Source organism: Planococcus citri, chromosome 3 (genome assembly GCF_950023065.1).
Source record: "Planococcus citri chromosome 3, ihPlaCitr1.1, whole genome shotgun sequence".
Lineage (NCBI taxonomy): Eukaryota > Metazoa > Arthropoda > Insecta > Hemiptera > Pseudococcidae > Planococcus > Planococcus citri.
Window position 1 is genome coordinate 32,052,395 of NC_088679.1, and position 21,501 is coordinate 32,073,895.

At 33.3% G+C, this 21,501-nt stretch overlaps 2 long non-coding RNA genes across 2 annotated transcripts; both read left to right on the top strand.

Annotated features, from left to right (window-relative positions):
* Positions 1-3,227: 3,227 nt before the first annotated feature.
* Positions 3,228-5,656, top strand: LOC135839094 (uncharacterized). The gene is made up of 3 exons (XR_010557535.1): positions 3,228-3,388; positions 5,208-5,339; positions 5,471-5,656. It is a non-coding gene; the product is annotated as an uncharacterized LOC135839094 (long non-coding RNA).
* A 1,791-nt stretch (positions 5,657-7,447) lies between these two features.
* Positions 7,448-9,653, top strand: LOC135839095 (uncharacterized). Its single transcript, XR_010557536.1, has 4 exons — positions 7,448-7,462; positions 7,579-7,828; positions 9,204-9,335; positions 9,467-9,653. It is a non-coding gene; the product is annotated as an uncharacterized LOC135839095 (long non-coding RNA).
* Positions 9,654-21,501: the final 11,848 nt, after the last annotated feature.

Below are 21,501 nucleotides of genomic sequence, written 5' to 3' on the forward strand. Positions count from 1 at the left end.
GTATGGCGAATTCGCCCCCTAGAGCTTCAGGGTTGATATTTGCATGGAAGGTGGGTACCCTTGAGCACCTTCCGTCACGAAAGTTTCAGACCCCAGACCCCCCCCCGTTTTTGAGAAACCCCCCTTTTCTGAAATTGCAATAAAAAATTTTTCTCAGCCCCGTGTGAATCGATGTTTTCAATTTTTTAGTATGTTGTAAACATCCATCAGAGGTAACCCCACAAAAATGTTCACCCCCCTCCCCCCTTATTTTCCCCTCAAAATGGAGTTTTTTTTAGCTGTGTTTACCCGTTTTAGCGATGACCATGATTCGGCACAACAATTGGAATAGCATTTTTAAGTGTGTTTTTGTCCCCTAAAAAACATTATTTTTTTCAAAAGAAATTTGAGGTGGGCCGTGGTCAAAAATTGAAAAAACTTACAGAGGGGGTAAAAATGGATTCTGGTGTAAATTATTGTTTTTGGTAAACGAGGTGTCGTTTCCATATGAATCGAACCCCCCGAACACGAATATGACGTCCAATTTAATATTACCCTCATCCACACCCCTCCAGTGCCTCTGCCCCTACCTCAATTTTTACTATATTGAAAGTTGAGCTATTTTCATAACGTTGATGTCATTTCCATATGACTCGAACACCCCGAATACGAATTTGAAGTCCAATGTTATGCTACCCTCATCCACACCCCTCCAGTGCCTCTGCCCCCACCTCAATTTTTACTATACCCTATTGAAAGTTGAGCTATTTTCATAATGTTGATGTCATTTCCATATGACTCGAACACCCCGAATACGAGTATGAAGTCCAATTTTATGCTACCCTCATCCACACCCCTACAGTGCCTCTGCTCCCACATCAATTTTTACTATATTAAAAGTATGAGCTATTTTCATAATGTTGGTGTCGTTTCCATATGAATCGAACACCCCGAACACGAATATGAAGTCCAATTCAGCTCTACTCTCATCTATCGCCTTTCAGGCTACAGCCAGCTCGTCAATTTTTATTATTCGAAATGTGTAAACCCATTTTCATTATGTTGGGTGTCATTTTGGCACGAATGGAAACCTCGAAACTTGAATGTTGAAGTTTGAACCTTGCGATGGTCATTTTTTACTCGCATTTTTAGCAGTTTTTGAATATCGTTGAGTTTTAAACCTTCGCGAAACGTACTTTTAAAAGTAATAACAACCCAAGTAATTATTGGTAGAAGATTGATCAGAGTTGGTAAAAACATTTATGGTGAAGACACTGGGGGGTTGTGGTTGTGGTTAGCATAAAATTGGATTTCATATTCGTATTCGGGGAATCGGGGTGTTCCAGTCATATGGAAACGACACCAACATTATGAAAATACTAGTAGCTAAACGTTTAATACTTACAGTAAAAATTGAGGTGGGAGCAGAGGCACTGGAGGGGTGTGGATGAGGGTAGCATAAAATTGGACTTCATATTCGTATTCGGGGTGTTCGAGTCATATGGAAATGACACCAACATTATGAAAATAGCTTAACTTTCAATATAGTAAAAATTGAGGTGGGGGCAGAGGCATTGGAGGGGTGTGGATGAGGGTAATATTAAATTGGACGTCATATTCGTGTTCGGGGGGTTCGATTCATATAGAAACGACACCTCGTTTACCAAAAACAATAATTTACATCAGAATCCATTTTTACCCCCTCTCTGTACGTTTTTTCAATTTTTGACCACGGCCCACCTCAAATTTTTTTTTGAAAAAAATATATGTTTTTTAGGGATCAAAAACACTCTTAAAACTGGTATTCCCATTTTTGTGCCGAATCATGGTCATCGCTAAAACGGATAAACAAAGCTAAAAAAACTCCATTTTGAGGGGAAAATATGGGGGGGGGGTGAAAAGTTTTGTGAGGCTACTTCTTATGGATATTCATAACATACTAAAAAATTGAAAAAATCTGTTCACATGGGGCTGAGAAAATTTTTTTTATTGTAATTTCAGAAAAGGGGGGTTTCTCAAAAACGGGGGGGGGGGTTGTCTGGGGGTCTGAAACTTTCCTGATGGAAGGTACTTAAGGGTACCCACCTTCAACGCAAATATCAACCATGAAGCTCTCGGGGGCAAATTCGCCCTACTTATCCATCCACCTATAGCCTTTCGAGTTTTGCGAAGCACATGGCTCTTTCAATTTACAAGATGGGCAACCAGTCATAGTAACGTTTTTTGATAATCTCGAGTGCTCTCTAAATTGAATATTGGCAGTTGACTTCCACAACACCCTGTGTAAATCGCCGAAATTTGTCGATTTTAGATTTTTAAAAATTCGACAAAAATCAAAAAATTCAAAAGCAAACTTTTAAGCAATTTTTCATTTTCAGAAAAAGTAAAAAAAAAAAATTGAATACGAACCACTCGATCAAAAGTAAGGAAAAGCATTAAAACTTCAACGTTTAATGGAAAACTTTTTCAAAAAAAATGATTTTATGTCGTTTTTAAAATTATTTTTATGCATTTTTATGTATTTTTTTTGTTTTATTTTTCCTCTTTTTCTAATTAAAATTTTTTTGAAGAATAAATCTTTTCGAGTTGAGTAATTTTGCATAAAAAATATATCTATTTTTGGTACTGTTTTTGATTTTTTTTTTAGTGATTTTATTTTTGACATGCTTCATTTAAGAGTAAAATATTTCGATGAAACCTTATAAATATTTTCAAATCGCTTTGGAGAGGTCAAAAATGAACTCGAGGATCTGTAAATTTGATCGGTACTTATTGAACACCCGCTTACCAGGTGATTTCCTAAAAAAAAAAAATACCAATATAGACGAATTAAATTTAGACAAATTTTGAACTTGTCCGGTTTTTTTTTTTTTGTGAAATGTACCTTTCACGCGGATTATTTGCGATAATTTTGCATATCTTTATTAAACTGACCTCTAGTTTATTGGTACTTACCTAACGAGTTTATTGATAATAAAGGGGGAAAACAGAAATCCCACTGCTAAATTCAAGTCGCAAAACATTTACAAGAGTTTGCAAAAAAACTGGGAATCCCACTTTTATATTTATAGAGTACGTATTACAAAACACCTAGATACAGGCTACCAGTACCTATTTGAGAAAAGACAGACAGGAAAACAATCATTGGATAACCTTGTTATCTTAGTTCAAAATTCTGAGAATCAAAAAATAATATTATGCAACCAAAACAAGCTTCATGACGCTCATGTCATATGTTGCAGTACCTATGATGCTCATCCCTGAATAGTATATAATAGGAGATTACCTAGCATTAGTATCATTAATCGTCAATATACCTTACCGGTACCTGATATTAATTTTTGATTTTTTCAAAGTTCAAACTCAACCTTCTTGGAAATCATGAAGCCGATTGTTGCTGTATTTTTCGGTAAGTTTTTACATTTATTTTTAAAGCTGCTTATAAATTTTACAATATGGTTATTTTGAAGAATTTTTGCAAAATCCTGAAATCTGAATTAAGTCACATTTAAATCCAGATTTCAAAATATGTCCAAAAAACTTGATATCGCGAGAAATCCAACTAACCAATTTTTAATTGAGAAATAAAATTTGTCAATGTTAAAATAATCCTGCCAAATTCCTGCTTTTCAACAATTTTATCCGAAAGTTCTGCTTTTTTTCAATCAAACTTCAAATTATCAATTTAATTAATTTTTCTCCGAAATGAAAAAATTTCGTAGAAAAAGGCCCTTCTGTCTTTGTCAACTTTAAAAAAACTTGAAAAATACACGTTTGCTTTTCTTTTTTAATTTTGAATTTTCAAAAAAAAAATCATTCGAATTCTATTTTTTTTAATGTCATTTGGAATACTAATTTTCGAGAGCTTATTAATTTCAATTTTGAATTTTTCAAAAAAAATTATCATTTGGATTTAAATGTTTTGAAGCAAAATACCTAATAAATTTATTAATAATTCATCACAAAAAAAATCGTTTTTTATACGTATAATTATCCTATTTGAAATAGATATCGATTTTCGAGATCTTTTGCCATTGCTTCGCCGGGGCCTGTTTGTTTCTTTCCATAATTAAAAAATTCTAGACTTGAAGGCGAAATTAAAATTTTTATAAATTATATGAATGCAAAATTATACCTTTCACCTTTCCAATGGAAAAATTGTTATTTTATCTCTTACTTATTTTGATTTAAAACTCGTCGTTTTACTTTATAAAATTGGTGTATATTTTTTTCCGAAATGTCGTTCAAATTTTCCAATAAGTTTTTGTGTATTTTTTGAAAATTCGTTATGTTGAAAAAAGTTCTTTATTCGGCTGATTTCATTACATTAACAAGAACCTTATAGGTGAAAATAAAATCAAAAATAGAGGTGATCAAATTATATTTTCGACATCCGCTTGTTTGAAAAAAATCTTGGAATGTTTGAAGACATTGGAAAAGCCAAAAGTCTGCTTTTTTATTTTGAAATTTTGTTAGACACCTCGCTTAATCAAATAATCGCTGATTATCTAATTCCATTTCGTTTTCAAATTCATCATAACAAAAATCTAAAATCGATTTAAAATGTTATAAAAGTGGATTCTGGTTTTTCAAAAATTTACTACAAATCTGTTCAAAATTTGATAATACGAGTAAAAAGAACATAGGTACTTTTAAACAAAATATAAATTAAATTGTAAGATTTTCAAAATGTACAATCCTAATTTTATAAAATTTGTATTAAAATAAAATCGTGCTGGTTTCAAAAATTTGCTATCAACCACAGTTTGGGAGCAATTTTAAATTTTACCAAAAAATGTAAAATTAACAATTTTGAAATTGGGGTACACATATATGGACCCCTACAAAAAAGTCAGCTGAGTAAAATAAATTTTCCATCTAGCAATATCACTTTGGTTGTCTTCCTCTTTGGAAGTTTTTAAAAAAATTTTTAAATTTTTAATTTGATTGGTTTAGAATAACATTGAGGTTCGTTATCGCATAGGTCAACCAATGTTTTGCGAATTTTTCTGCATAATTTTCCGAACTCATCACTCGAATCAATAAAATACTAGTACCTAGTTTAGAAAGTGAAATACTTTTAAATTATACCTACTTATATACCCAATTTGAAGTGAAAAATCAACACACTCCCGCAATTCATTTTCGATAAAAATTTCGAATCCCCTGAAATGAATAAATTACTTACCTACCTACGTTATTAATTTGTTATTTTACCCAAATTCCAGCTCTGATGGCTCTCTGCGTCGCTGTCAATTTCGTCGAATCTACAATTTGCGCTAAGGATCTTCGTTCTGGTGGTCCCCAAAATTTCAACGACATTAACGCGATGTATGCTGAAAACAGTCGTGGAGGAGCATGTGAGTACATTTTTTTACTCAATTTTATTAAAATATTGAATTTTAATTTTCTCGTACAAAAAAAAATTGTACAATTATTTTGTTTATAAAAGAAATAAATTATAGCATAATGAATGATTTTTTCCCCGCAGATGTTTACCAGCACGATGGACCTTGCTAAACATCGTTGAAAAACACTCCGTTGCGTACCATTATTCACCAGCAAGTGAAAAAATAGAAATGAAACAGATTAGTTACCTTTAAACTTCAAACCATGCTACAGAAATTTTGTACAATGTAAAATTAAAATGAAATAATAAACTTAATTCTTCAATTAATCTGGTATTGATGTTTAACTTTTAATACTGTTTTGATGCGAAGAAAGTGTGATAATATCGCTAATTCTCCGTCGCAAAAAGCTGACAATACGTACGAGTTCCCGAAAAGGCAAATACATACAATTGGGGCTATTATAATAGTTCAAATCTTACAGATGTAATGCAAGTTCTACGAAAAAATTTACTGAAAGGTTCAAGAAAATTTGAAGAAGATTTTGTACAGTTGAATACTTGCAGCTAGACTACTTCCAGAACACCTTGTGTAAAGTAAATCGCCAAAATGTAGTCGATTTTAGTTGTTTTTTTTTTTAATTCGACATAAATCAAAAAATTTAATCTATGTCTCCGAAATTTGGAGTTTGCATATTTCAAATCATCGTCTTTTGAAAAATTGTGGTCCCGTTCAAATGTGAGGCAGGCATCTGCATGGAGTAGTTCCCTGCAAGTTTAATGTTTTGCCAAACTATCCAATCGTTCAAATTGAAGAGGCAGCAACCAAGCTTGATCGAAAAAGCATGCCCTCAAATCCCCGTAATCAAATCTCAGGTCCTTATGTTCATTTTTGGGTTTTTGGCATTTTTGAAAATTTAAAAAATTCAAAAAAGCTTTCTTTAGGGTGATTTTCGAACTTTTTCATGAAATGTGAATTTTTTGAGCAATGCTAACCAATATTGAATATTCTCTTTGGTCCCATTTCTACACTTCAACAGCTACTACATAGTTTGGAGACCATTCTGGAGCCTTTAGCAATTCTTCTGTTTTCTCTGGAAATTTCTAATAGCTCTGGAAGAGGCAAAAATGAAATAGAGCCTATGCCTATAAGTTAAATCAATGCTAACTGGGCATTCTTCGAGAGTTCGCGATCGTTTCAGGTGGGTATCGTGGAATTGCAAGAGTGTCAGTTCAGAGGTGAATTTTTGACCAATTTTTCATTTTTAGAAAAAGTGAAAAAATTTAATTTTACGAAAAGGGACCACTTGACCAAAGCTAAAATTTTTAGGAAAAGCGTATAACATTTTCCGAAATTTTTTTGTAAATAAAGAAAATGATTTTATGTCGTTTTTAAATTATTTTTTTGCATTTTTGAGTTCCTACGAAAATTTTCTGAACAGAAATTTCAAATCGCTCTACAGAGATCAAAAACGTACTCAACGATCTGCAAATTTGATCGGTGCTTATTGGGCAAATGGGCACCCTTTTACCACGCAATATCTTAACAAAAAACCCGTTCGTTGTATTTTTTGAAAATTTGATTTTTTTCACTTTTTCTGTAATTTACAAACTGGTTAAAAATTCACTTTTAAACTACATTTCTGAAATCTCACAGAGACACGAAGGAATGTATTCTTTTTTGATTTTGTGTATCTTCTATTTAACCTTTATCAGATGGAAAACTGTCAAAAATTTACGCAATGGACTTCCTCTGTTTTTCCTTAGATGTGAGTTTTCAAAGTAGTTTTTTTTAAAGTCCAAGCACTTTTTTGATTGAAAATGAATAAAGTATCTTGTACTTGCCTAGTCCTTATCGAGACGTATCCAAAAATACCAATGTACCATAATTCAAATTAAACAAATTTTGATCTGATCTGTTTTTTTTTTTCGTGTACCTTTCACCTTTCACATGAGCTACTTGTATTTGCGATAATTTTGCATCTCTTTTATCAAACTGACAACTGACCTCTAGTTTATCGGTACCTAGGTATCTTCCCTACCCAACGAGTTTATTGAGAATATAATTAAGGGAAAACGGAAACCCCACTCCTACATACAAGAGTTTTAACAAAACTGAGAATCCCACTTTTATATGTAAGTATTCATACTTATTAGGTACAAAATATCCACAGGTCACTATAGTATTTGATAAGAGCCAAATTAGCAGACAATCAATAGATAACCTTGTTTACTTTGTTCAAAATTCTCAGAATCAAAATGCTGCAGATAACACAAGATGTACATAAAAAAAAAAAAACAAGCTTCATGACGCTCATGTCATACGCTGCAGTACCTACGCTGACATCCCTGAATAGTATATAATAGGAGATTACCTAGCATTAGCATCATCAGTCGTCAATACTCTTACCTGTTCGGTACCTGATATTATTTTTGATTTTTTCAAAGTTCAAACTCAACTTTTTTTCGAAATCATGAAGCCGATTGTTGCTGTATTTTTCGGTAAGTTTTTACATTAATCTTTACGCTGCTTATAAATTTTACAATGGTTACCTTGAAGAATTTTTGCAAAATCCTGAAATCTGGATTTAGCCATTAAATCCAGGTTTCAAAATTTGTCCAAGAAATCTAATACGAAGTATCGCAAAAGAACCAACTAACCAATTTTTAATTGAGAAATAGAATTTGCCAATGTAAAAATAACCATTTTTCTTGATCCACTTTTAAAAAACTTGAATTACACGTTTGCTTTTCTTTTTCAATTTCTAATTTTCCAAGGAAAAATCATCATTCCAATTCTATTGTTTTTATGCCTCTCGGAATACTAATTTTTGAGAGCTATTTTAATTTCAATTTTTTGAAGCAAAATAATATATTATATTTATTAATAATTCATCACACAAAAAAAAACATTGCTTTTTATATTACTTATACCTTTTGAAGTACTGAATTTCGAGAGATTTTGCCCTCGCTTCGCAGAGGACATGTTTGTTTCTCTTTTCCGTAATTAATAAATTCCAGACTTGAAAGCGAAATTAAAATTTTTTGCGTTATATGAGTACAAAATTATACCTTTCGAATGGAAAAATTGTTATTTCATTTCTTACCCTACTTATTTCAATTTAAAGCAAAATTTGAATGTAAGATTTTGTCTCGCCCACCTCCCCTGTTAAAAATCTCGCTAAAGTCTTGCTTTTTTATTTTGAAATACTGTTAGACATCCTGCTAAATCTCTGATTACCTATCTAATTCCATTTCGTTTTCAAATTCATCACAAAACACTGATGCTTAAAAAAAATCTAAAATCCATTTGAAAAGCTATAAAAAAAGCATCCTGGTTTTTCAAAAATTCACTACAAATCTGTTTAAAATTTGATATGTACAAACCAGTAAAAAGAACATACTGTTACACAACATATCATTTATAAATTGTAAAAAGAAAAGATTTTCAAAATCTTTAATTCTAATCTTGTAAAATCCGCGTTAACGAATATACTCGTAGCTTCTACAATATACCTACAAAAAAAAATGTTGATAATAAAAAATGGAAATGTAATTAGACTAATCTTTCTGAAAGTTTTTTTTTCCATTTTTTTTATCTTTACTTGATTTTTAATTTTTATTGGTTTAGAACAACATTGAGGTTCATTATTTCATAGGTCAACAAAGTTTTGCAAATTTTTCTACATAATTTTCTGATCACTCGAATCAATGTGATACGAGTAGTTTAGAAAGTGAAATAATTTTAAATTATACTTACGCAATTCAAAGTGAAAAATTAACACATTCGCGCAATTCGTTTTCAATAAAAATTTCGAATTTCCTGAAATGAATAAATTACCTACGTTATTAATTTGTTATTTTACCCAAATTTCAGCTCTGATGGCTCTCTGCGTCGCTGTCAATTTCGTCGAATCTACAATTTGCGCAAAGGATCTTCGTTCTGGTGGTCCCCAAAATTTTAACGACATCAACGCGATGTATGCTGAAAACAGTCGTGGAGGAGCATGTGAGTGGATTTTTTTCCTCAATGTTTATTGAAATATTGAATTTCAATTTTCTCGTACAAAAAAAACTGTAAAATTATTTGGTTTTAAAAAAAAATAAATTATAGAATAATGAATGATTTTTTTTCCGCAGATGTTTACCAGCACGATGGACCTTGCTAAACATGGTTGAAAAACACTCCGTTGCGTACCATTATTCATCAGCAAGTAAAATAATTAAAATGAAACAGATTACCTGAAAAATTAAACTTCAAATCAGCTATAGAAATTTTGTACAATGTAAAATTAAAATAAAATAATAAACTCAATTTTTCAATTAATCTGGTATTAATTAATTTTTAATACGATTGTTCTGATGTGAAGAAGGTATGATAATTTGTCGACGTGTTGACGATAATAATACGATCGAATAAGTAGGTACTTACTCGAAAAGGCAGATACTGTAGGTAGCTAATGCAAGTTCTACGAAAAAATTTACAGAAATTAAAAAAAAAAAAATCATGAGAAGAATTTGTTTTTAGATAGTAAGTATATGAATTTCTATTCTTCTGATTCTTAAATTTTCTCAGAAATATGTTTATGTACTACCTACCTCCAAGATGTTTGAAAAAATTGAAACGAAACATATGATTAAATGAAAGTGTTTTTTTTTTAATTTTTTTATTTTAATAAAATGTTTGAAAGTTTGAAATTAAAAAAAAATTAACATTTTCATTGACTGTTACCAGTGGAAAAAATGTGATGAAATCGCTTGTTTTGATGCAGACAGCAGAAGGTGAGGGGCAAAGGAAGGGGTGTATTTGAAGCTTACCCACTGTTTTTGAGTTCTTATAGCGCACCATGTTCCCTCTCCCTCCTCAATAAACCATATTTGGACCTGAAAATCTTTGGATAATTTTTAAAAATGGTACATAGACCTACTTAGAATATATTTGTATTAGTCTGCCTTATCAGTTAGATGATGACTGATTCGTTCAAAAATAAAATACTCGTACAAAACTCCAACTTGATAGCGCTCACTTAGCACCTTTAATATTTCCGATGGCAACTTAGCCATCATAACTGCATCATCGTAACAGCAAACAGAATCAATTTGAAGTTCAAAGTATCCGGAATTCTTGATTAATTACTCCGAGAGAAGCGTTTTAATTTGTAGGGCATTTTTTGCCGAACCCTTTATCGTCATAATTTATTAAAATTATTGATAAACCAACCAAGCGTTTGAGATGGAATAAACTCGACGCGGCGCGGCGGCTTAAATTTATTTTCCACGTTTTCCACAACGATCGCTTTTCACTTTGCATAAATATTTAATTATTTTTTACACGTATAAAAAATTATTAAATAACGACGTTCTTTTCTAGAGCTGATATATTACTCGAATCATGAAAATGCCTACTGCCGGAGCGGCTCGGCGCAAAATAAGAGAAACGTTTTTGATATAGCGGATTTGATAACTACATTTATCATGCTTTATCAAGACATCTAGAATCTCGTTATTTTGTCGGTGTTTATAGCCTAAAAAAGTAAAAACTTCGGACGAGTTGGCGTTCTACATGATCTGATGGCGTTTTCAAATGCACGGATTCGAGTTTAGTAAAAAATAAAACCCCTGGCTGCGTATGCGATTCGTTTTATTTACCTGATATGTGGGTAGCATATCCGGGCAAAAAAAAGGCGTTCGGGGATTTTTTATAAAACGAAAAACCTGTTTTTGTTTTTTTTTAACGAATTAGATAGAGATAGAGGGTATAATACGAATACGATTTTTACTCTCAACACAAATCACAACGCGATGAAAAATAAATTAAAGCTCACCCAAAGTGAATATAAATTTCCTCCTTAAACGTTGCATCCAACTTATTCCACGATAAGTCAAAAAATCCTTGTTTATTTTCTAAACGAAGAAAAAAAAGGGCATATAATTTAAACGCGTCCTTCCCCATTTAATTTGCCACCAAAATCTCTCTGCAGCTATTTACCATTTTTATGATTAAAAATATGCCTACTACGAAACGCACAGTGCTGATTTAACAGTTGCAGTCCGGGTCGGTCGTCGGGTCCGCACGCAAACCTATTTACGCCGAGAAGTTTTTCAAAAGGGAGCATCGCACATGGTGGCGGTGGCGTCGGTGTATCGGAAAACGAAAATCTAAACAGTCCTAAGAACTATTAAACTTACATTAGGAAAACTAATCAAGAAGAAATGTAACTAGCATCTCTGGAGGGCTGTTATTTTATAAGATTTTTGATAATATACGCCCTACGTTAAATGCCCACGAGAATCAACAAATCACAACTTCCTTATATATCGTTAATGATTTGTATGTCTTTCGATTTTAACAACGTCTTGAGCCAGTCTCGGTAAACCACCCGAGGAGGCCCATCTTAAATGACTTATTTTTATAACTGTCCGACGCCCAGCCAACTTAAATAATAACAAAGTTCTTTCTTGTAAGGTGGGCATGAATGGTGTAGGTTTTTTCCTCCAGTTTGGTGTTTTATTCTTTTTCGATGTCTTTTTGTAACAATCGATCAGTTCCCTTTTTTTTTTCTAATCAAAACTTCAAAATAGATGTTAGGTACTGTACTCTCGGTCATCATTGGATAGTGTCTCAATCATAGAGAAGGACCACACAGTAGAAACCTTGTTCCATATCAATCAGGTGTAAACGAAACTCATAAGAGATTACAATTCTCAGATTTTATTAAAATTGCCAAATACTTAGTCTTATTTCTTGCTTAGAAGTGTCACTTTTTTGCAAAAAATTCCAAACAGTATTCGTTTTTTCCTAAAAATTACCTAGCCGAAAGTCCTGCTTTTTGCATAAAAAAATTCCAGAAAGTCTCACTTTTTAACCGAAAAGTTAAACGAAAAAAATTCCACAATTCTTAACATTTTTCTTTTTGCTAAAAAATTTCCAAAAGTCTTGCTCATTATATAGGTAAGTACCAAAAATTTGCAGCAGTTTAGCAGTTAGAAAGCATCGCATTTTTATTTATTACCTGAAATTCGAAAATTACAAAGAAGTCATGTTCTTTTTACCTTAAAAGTACAAAAAAAAGTCTTATTTTTCGGTTGTCAATTAATGCCCCAAAATTTCTAATTTTGATAAAATTGTCAACATTTTTCTTAAAAACTAAGAATTAAAATATCACCGAAGAGGGGAAAAACTTCCTTACAACCTCAAAAAAGCACGGAGAAAAGTAACTTTTGACATAATATGTAGGTAATTTGTAAAACAATTTTTTTTTTCAAAAATTATTTAAAAGCCTTACTTTTTTGCCAATGATTTCGGAGTCTTGCTTTTGTCAAAAATTGTAAAAAATTCTCGCTTTTTAACAAAATTATTGCTGAAAAAATTCGTTTTTGGCAAAAAATTCCAAAAAGTTTTTTTATTTACCTATTTATTTTTTTAAATTGTCTAAAAGTATCGCTTTTTGCCGGAAATTGTGATAAAAAACATTTCTTTTGTTAAAATTGTCAGCCTTGCAATAATTCATCAACGATTTACTTTTTTGCCAAAAGTTGCAAAAGGGTCTCAGGCGATGGAAGATCTCAACGCAGGGCTCAAGCTTGGTCCGGAAAAAAAGTCAAAAACTCACTTGGTGACTTCTGGTGAATTTGTCACCAAGAAGTCACCAGAATTCACCAAGGAGTCACCAGACATTCAAGAAAGTTTTCCAGGGTCATGAGAACATTCTGATGATTTTTTCATCAAAAATTCACCTTTAAAAAAGTCAAAAACTCACTTGGCGACTTCTGGTGAATCTGTCACCAAGAAGTCACCAGACGTTCAAAAAAATTTTCAAAGGCCATGAGAACATTCTCGTGATTTTTTCACTAACAATTCCCCATAAAAAAAAAACAAAAAGTCCACTTGGTGACTTCTGGTGAATCTGCCACCAAGAAGTACTATAGAATTCGTCGACGAATCACCAAATGTTCAAAAAAATTTTCAAGGGCCATGAGGACATTAGAGTGGTTTTTTCACCAACAATTCACTACAAAAAAAGACATTAGACCCTTTGTTGAGGTCTGATGAATCTATCACCAAGAATTCACCAGGGACTCACTAGACATTCAAAAATAATATCTAGGGCCATGAGGACATTCTGGTGGTTTTTTCGTCATAAATTAACCTAAAAAAAATTCAAAAACTCACTTGGTGTCTTCTGGTAAATCCGTCACCATGACGTCACCTCGTCACCAGAATGCACCAAGGAGTCACCTAGACATACGAGAAAGTTTTCCAGGTCATGAGAACATTCTGGTGATTTCTTCACCATCAATTCGTCATAGAAAATTAAAAAAGACAATTAACCCACTTGGTGACTTTTGGCGAATCTGTCACCAAGAAGTCTGGTGAATTCACCGCGGAGTCACCAGACGTTCAAAAAAATTTTCAAACGCCATGAGGACATTTTGGTGACTTTTTCTCCAACGATTCGCCATAAAAAAGACAGAAAACCTACTTGGTGACTTCTGGTGAAGCTGTCACCATGAAGTATCAGAATTCACCGAGGATTCACCAGACGTTCAAAAAATCGTTCAAGGGCCATGATATGAGGATATTGAGGTCGTTTTTTCTCCAACAATTCACCATAAAAAAGACATTAGACCCACTTGGTGAGTTCTGGTTAATCTATCATCAAGAAGTCGCCAGAATTCACCAAGGAGTCACTAAACATTCAAAAAAGAAATTCTAGATGGTCATGAGAACATTCTGGTGATTTTTTCTTCAACAAATCACCATAAAAGAGACATTAAACCCATGCACTTGGTGACTTCCGGTGAATCTGTCAAGAAGTCACCAGAATTCACCAAGAAGTCACCAGGCATTCAAAAAAAAAATTATAGGGTCATGAGGACATTCTGGTGATTTTTTTTAATCATAAATTCCCCTTTAAAAAAGTCCAAAACTCACTTGGTGACTTCTGGTGAATGTTTTCAAGAAAGTTTTTAAAAACCATGAGGACATTCTGGTGGTTTTTTCATCATAAATTCACCTAAAAAAATTCAAAAACTCACTTGGTGTCTTCTGGTGAATCTGACACCAAGAAGTCACCAAAATTAACCGAGGAGTCACCTGGCGTTCAAAAAAAATTTCAAAAGCCATGAGGACATTTTAAAAAAAAAGGCCAAAAACTCACTTGTTGACTTCTGGTGAATCTGTCACCAAGAAGTTACCAGAATTCACCAAGGAGTCACCAAGGAGTCACCAGAAATTCAAAAAAAAAAAATTCTAGCATTCTGGTGATTTTTTTCTGGATAATCAGATTTGATTGTACCTATACTTGGTCAGATGAAAGTTTGGTAAGATTGTTTGAGTGTTTACGAACACATTTGACGGATCCGGACATCAATGGCCGGAAAATCTCAACACTAGGCTGAAAACAGTGAAAACTCGGTCCGAGTGATCATGCCAGGACAGGCCAGACTTGATCAGATCAAATTTTGTTACCTACAATGTCAGGCTGCGGAAGATCTCAGCAATCAGCACAGAGCTCAGGCTTGGTCCGGATCAGATAGAAGATCTGATGCGGATGATCATGTCTGATTTTACCGGCCGGTTAGATCACATTTGGGTAACTTGAGAAACCTGACAAGCGGAAAGACGTGCTTGAGAGGCCAGACAGGAGAACAGGTAAGTGAGATGACTTTGAGAAGCCAGACAGGAATGCAGACGACCTCGAGAGACTAAATGGTCGAGGGAGGAGAGGGAGGTAGGCAGGCACTAGGCAAACAACTGTGAGAGGTCAGACAGCAGGGTTCAATGACCTCGAGTGGCCAGACAGTCACAAAGACAACTATGAAAAGTCAGACGGACAGACAGACAGACGATCAGACCACCAGAGGCTACAGCTAGACAGAGACTGACAGATAAGTGAGATAGGTCAGCAGATTAGCTTCAGAGGCCAGATAGACAGGTCAATGATTGCTACTTACATACAGGGTGGAAAGAAATATCGGGTACCCCTAAGAAAGTTTTTCATTGAAAATATAGGTTGGCAACGTGAAATAGATGCATATGATTGGTGAAATGTTATCTCTCCAGTCTAACAACCAATCATGTGCTACCATTATTATCATTCACTGTGACCAACCGAAGTATTTAGCAGAAAACTTTTTTAGGGGTACCCGATATTTCTGTCCACCCTGTATTAGCCATTAGGTTAATATGAGGCCAAAAGTGCCAGAACTCCTGCAGCAATTTCTGTATTCAAAGGTCATATTTCATATTCATACTTTCAGCCCTTTCCTAAACCCGTTCCGTTCCTTTCCTTTAGTTCCCCTTCCCTTCATGCAAATGCAAATTTCAACATGTTTCTACATTTATATTTTTTGTTTGCAAAAAAATAAAAAAACGATTTTATAATTATCAAAAAAACGTTGGTAACACTGTTTATGGAACCACAAACCACGTGTCACGTGATTGGTTTGATTTGATTTGATATTGACTCTTGAGTACTCTAATACTAATACTCTTGAGTAGTGCCAAGTGTGATAGTGAATGTGAATTATAACCAGTTATAATTATTGTTCGTAATTTGAAAGGACAATGAGCAATTATTGTGAATTAGTATAGTGGAAATTCCTTGTAGAATTCTGTGATCTGTGGAACTGGAAAGTGGAAAGCTATCAAATCAGAACACAACACATGATCTAATCTATGATTAAATCCATTAGCCACGACTCCACTGTAAGTATTGATGCGTTATAGGTAATACCCAATGAGTGTACATAATTGATATCAGTAAATGAATTTGCAGTTCTTGAATGTGTCCAGTGATGAAATACTCGCGAATTCGATTCCATTTTCCTTCTCTGTTAATCGACTATCATCATCATCGCTTGATCCATCCACACTAATCCAGATATATCGTACTCATACTCAATCAACATGGCAAGTATACCCAAAGTAAGTGTTGGTAAAATTCACTTTAATCTCTATACCGACTACCGTGCCCTTTTCACATGATTAAATTGATATATTGAAGTAAACCAGATATCTACAGCAATTTACCCATAAAACTATCAACTGTTTTACACCGAAGCCGAAGCCGAACCGACAGCAAATCAATCTGCTCGCTTGTAATGGAAAGAAAATTGAAATTCTTCGTAAGTTAATATCGTATCGTGATCGTAACTGAATTGTACTCAAGTGACGCTGCTTAAATGCCGAAGGAAGGGATACGATAAGGATAATGTAAAATATTGGGGAAATGAAAAATGTCAAAAACGTTCTCGCATCTTTATATCTAAATACGAATAATTTATTCCGCAGAAATCCCACATAGTTCTACGTTTCACTAATTACTCGGTTTATCGAATTCGTCGGTCTTGGTCGCGAACAAAACACCATTAGAACAGTCATAAACGAACGTCAACAGCATTTATAACGCCTTTGTAAATTAGTAAATTAATTATTGCCTGCTACACTTGGTTCTCTTTTTAACAACCCTCGCGTATAATAAAGTTCGCCGAGTACAATAGCATCGCCATTGTTTGCGAAAGAAACAAAGTAGCCCCCTATCGACTGGTTTGCCGTCGCGAGTAATCATCTTATGATAAATATAACTTGAGAAAAAAATCTTCCTAACGAAATTTAACAAGTTGATAATTTCACGCTAAGTATTTTTTTTTCTCTTTGAATGCAAAACAAGACGAAAATAGTTTTTAAAAAAAAGAGGAAAAGTAAATTTTATATAAACTTTTTTCACAAAAATAAGTATCTGCGTAGGTCTAGGTAGTCCAAAAATATATATAAGGGCTACGGTATCAAAAGTTTGAACTTAACGTCGAGAGAAATAATTTGTACGAATACAAAGAAGGGACTTAGCAGCGAAAGAAACGAAGCCGGAAGATTGCAGTAACTGAATCACGTAAAAGAGGGATTGCAACGAAAGTTTCTCATATAGAAGAAGAAAAAAAAAGAAAATAAACGAAAAAAAAATAATAAATATAAAAAGAAGGGTAAAATACGTGTTACAGTCGAAGAGATATCCCTTTTATGAAACGAATAGTGGTGAAAAGCTGCGAAGATAATAAAACCTTATAGAGTGTGTATGACATTGACCCTTAGAGTAAACTGTTCGCTACACAGTTTCGTTTATCAGAGAACATTTCCTTAAAAATAAGCCATACGATGGAACCGGCTATAAGAATTTATTCGTTCGCAAATAACCCAACTACGACAAATAGTCCTCAACAAACCCAACAGCGCGGTATTTTTAATCGTAGACTTCCCCATCGCATATACGCTTTTCAAAATTTCTATATCCGCCGTCGAATACCTTTGTCACGCATCGGAATTAAAGATAAAATTGGCTTATCGGGTAATCGAGGAATTCATATATAGACGTGACGCAAGTACATACAATATACTCGAAAATCCCACACGCTTATTTTTTCAATACACACAGAAGCGAAAAACGCAAAAATTTCGAATAAAAAAAAGGCTTAGCTGTGCTTTAAGAAATGAATTCCAAATCTTCGGTAAACTCGATCGCTGCCTTACGCCGCCTTTAAAACCATCTCGTATTTCTACGTTCACTTTTTTCCTCTTTATTTTGTTCGCGCGATGAAAAATGTGAAGTTTTTTTTCTCATTTGAATCGACAAATTTATCGCATTTCGTAGACTGTATTCGAATGAATTGAAATGAAATTTACTTGATAAATTTACCAAGCTATTGGCTTTCGTCAATTGAAAACTCATTATTAATGTTACCGTCGATGTTATTTACGAATTTATCAACTTTCGTTGACATTTTTACATGTCATCGTCGATTATGTGTAAATAAAACCGAAGGTACAGTGTAGGTACCTACGTAAAGATTTCATATGAATAAGATCGTATATTAGGTGAAAATAAATACTCGAGTAATTTACTCACGTGGTAGCTACCTAAGCCAGTAGCTGCCGGCAAAACGTGAAAACTTTCTGAATTATTTATTAATAATCAGAGTAAACAGCGTTACATAGTGTGCCTTCTAAGAGTGCTTATGCTATCAAAGGCACGTGAATGTGAAACTAAACTAACTAAACTACAAAGTGTAGTAAAGAAGCAACCACAGCATAATGATAACGCGTACTACAGCGTAAGAGATTGATGATATTATGTCTCGGTGAAAAAATTGAAAAGATGATTCATTTTGACGATGAGGATGAAAATACACAGTATCGTATCACGTATTCTTCGTACTGTGTATGGGACGAAGGAAACAATTACCGTGTTTTTTTTTTTATTCTATAGAGATTTTTCGAAAGGGAAAGTCTTCTGCTTTAGCCTGTGTGTTCATTTATGAGCTTTTTTTGATCTTAATGTCATAAATGAAACGCCTGTTCGAAGCAAAGATCTTGAATGAGTTATGAGCACGGAGAAGCATGTGTTTTTTTTCATAACTGTGGACGCAGTTTTGAAGCAATTTTTATTTACGAGGGTCGTATGGGGACCTGAATCTCTCTGTTGGTAATTATTTCTATTTTCTGTGATATTTAAAATTTTGGGAACGTTACCTACACCCCTACACCTAATCGTATGTCACTTTTTTTTTTTTTTTACAAATTATGCAAAAATAATTTTTTGAAACTTTTTTTTTTATGTAAGAAAATGATTGAAGTTCCGCTTTTTACCAAAAAATTGCCAGTCTTGCTTCTTTTTTAAAATTGTAAAAAATTGTGGTTGTTTCAAAAACTGACAGTCGTTTTTTCAAAAAAAAAAATCAAATCAATTTTTTTAGCTTTTAAAAAATTGAAAAAAATTGTTTTTTTTTGACAAAAATTGCAAAAAATACCATTCATCTCCCTCCAAAAATCCTCAAACATTGCTACATTTTCCTGGAATTGTCAAATTCTTGCTTTTTGGGGAAAATTCTCGTTTTTTCGCCTTTAATTGTCAAGAAATTATGACTTTTATGGTAACATTAGGTGTAAATTTGGTTGCTTCACCAGAAACCAATTCAAAGAAGATTCAAAACATTTTTTGAAAATTTCCAAAAATTGAAAGTTGAGCTTTTTGATTTGAAGTTGTAAGTACATATTTTTAATGATAAAAAAAACTCTCTGCCGAAAAAAAATGCATCAAATAGGTATAGGTAAAAATTTGGAAATATGTATTTTATCACTTTTCCTCCCTCAAGGCTCAATTTTGAAAAATTTGTGAACAAAATTTAGATTTTTTTTTTCAATTTAATAATTTTTGTACTTTTGCTAAGTACTTTTGTGATATTTTACAAAATTTTATCCTCAATTATTTCAATCAAATTTTTATGTAATTTTCATCTGGGTACCTAATTCTCAAAAAAAGGTAAAAGTCGTGTATATGGCGAATTTCTCAAAGGTTTTAGCATGAAATTCGTTTGTGTTTTTTTTTGGTCCATTCAAGGATCACCCTGTGGTGTAGGATTAGGAATTAAAGAGAATTTTTGAACTAGGAACAAATAATGAGGAAAATAGGTATTAGGAAAATTCACGATTAGGAAATATTGGGATGGGTTTGGATTAGGATAAGACAAACCTACCTAACCACATAATACAAAAATGCTCTAATTTAACTAAAATTCACGAAGATAATTTCCAATCAATATTTCACCAAAGAGAAGGGGAAACTATTTACATAGTAGGTCGAACCTACATCTTACACAATCATGGTTGGAACGTATCCCAGTGTAATAAAAACTCGAATTGTAATAAAATTACGTACATTTCTAGACATTGCAAGCAAGTCGAAATAGTTGGAAATCTACTAAATCTATACCTAGATTATTCAGATTGAATCACTGTTTAAATCCTTACCTAGATCATTCAGATGAATTCTAACTACTTTACCATTAACCTAATCATTACCTTGACCATATCAATAGTAGTTCGGACTGAATCTATTCATAGATTATATCGTAGCCCTTTACTTTGAAATAAGAACCTAAATGCTGACCAACATATTGGCTAGAGGATTTCCCTCAGCCTGCCGGTAACTCGACCAGGAAACTTACTCCATTTGAATTGAAGTCCAACTAATTAGTGAAATAAGTTCATAGCAACACAAATAACACTCGCGTTACCGGAGAATTAGTTCATTTAATTAATTCAAAAAATAGTTAAACAAAATACTCGAATACAGCCATGAAATGGCAGGAAAATTTAAAGATAAAAAATTGCATACAAAAAGCGAACGCACGTTCTTAATCGAGTTGAAAAAACATACTGAAGAATAGGTAGGTATTACCTATTGTCATAATCACTCGAGTTTCCCACCATAGATTTTAACCTTGAGCCGGGCTCATTGAATTTATGTACCAAGTTTTGCCTAACTATTTCTATTTAGGCTCGTCTATAGCACATAATTTCTCCCCCTGCCAAAGAGAAAATCTGTGGAAGGGAAAACTCGAATGCAAGACTGGAAAAAATTACGTTAAACTATTGAAAAATTAACAATTAACAAAAACTATTGAAAAAACGTAACAGCTAATCTAAACTCGAGTATGATTAACAATGAAAAGGTAAAAAACAGAGAAAAAACAATAACAAAAAGAACATCATGAAAAATAGGCCATCGCCAAAGAACACATTACCCATAAATAATAATCGAGATACATATAGAATATTCACGGTAATACTAATAATACAACTCGAAATGAAAAATTCCAAAAGAAAAAACCAAAAATTAACGAAAAGGAAAAAATTTTGAATATACAACTTAATTTTTACTCGTCTTACGGATGAGATATTCTTCGACCGGGTAGAAATTATCTCGTACCTTGAAGCGATCCATCGCTCGTAAGCTTCGAAGGAGACCGATCATGCGAACTCTAGGTACCTTCTCTTTACACCTGACCGTTCTCGAATAAGGGACTGCTGGCGGTCCTCGAAGGTTGATCGAAACAGCGACAGGATCGTAAGTTTTAATCAATGGTCCGATGTCTCGCACACCTAAGATTATCGTACCACGATGAGCCTCGATTTTCTTGGTAGTTTGGAAATTGGCAACATAGCACGGAAACCAATGGACATCGTTCTTGTTGCGCTCGATACCGGGAGTTAATTTCAATGGTACGTTCACTTTTCGACGTACAACTAGCCGGAACTCGTCCTTCCATGGTACGTACACAACTTTAGGATGGCGGAGGAACTCGAAATCGAACGATACGAAGGGATCGAAATACTC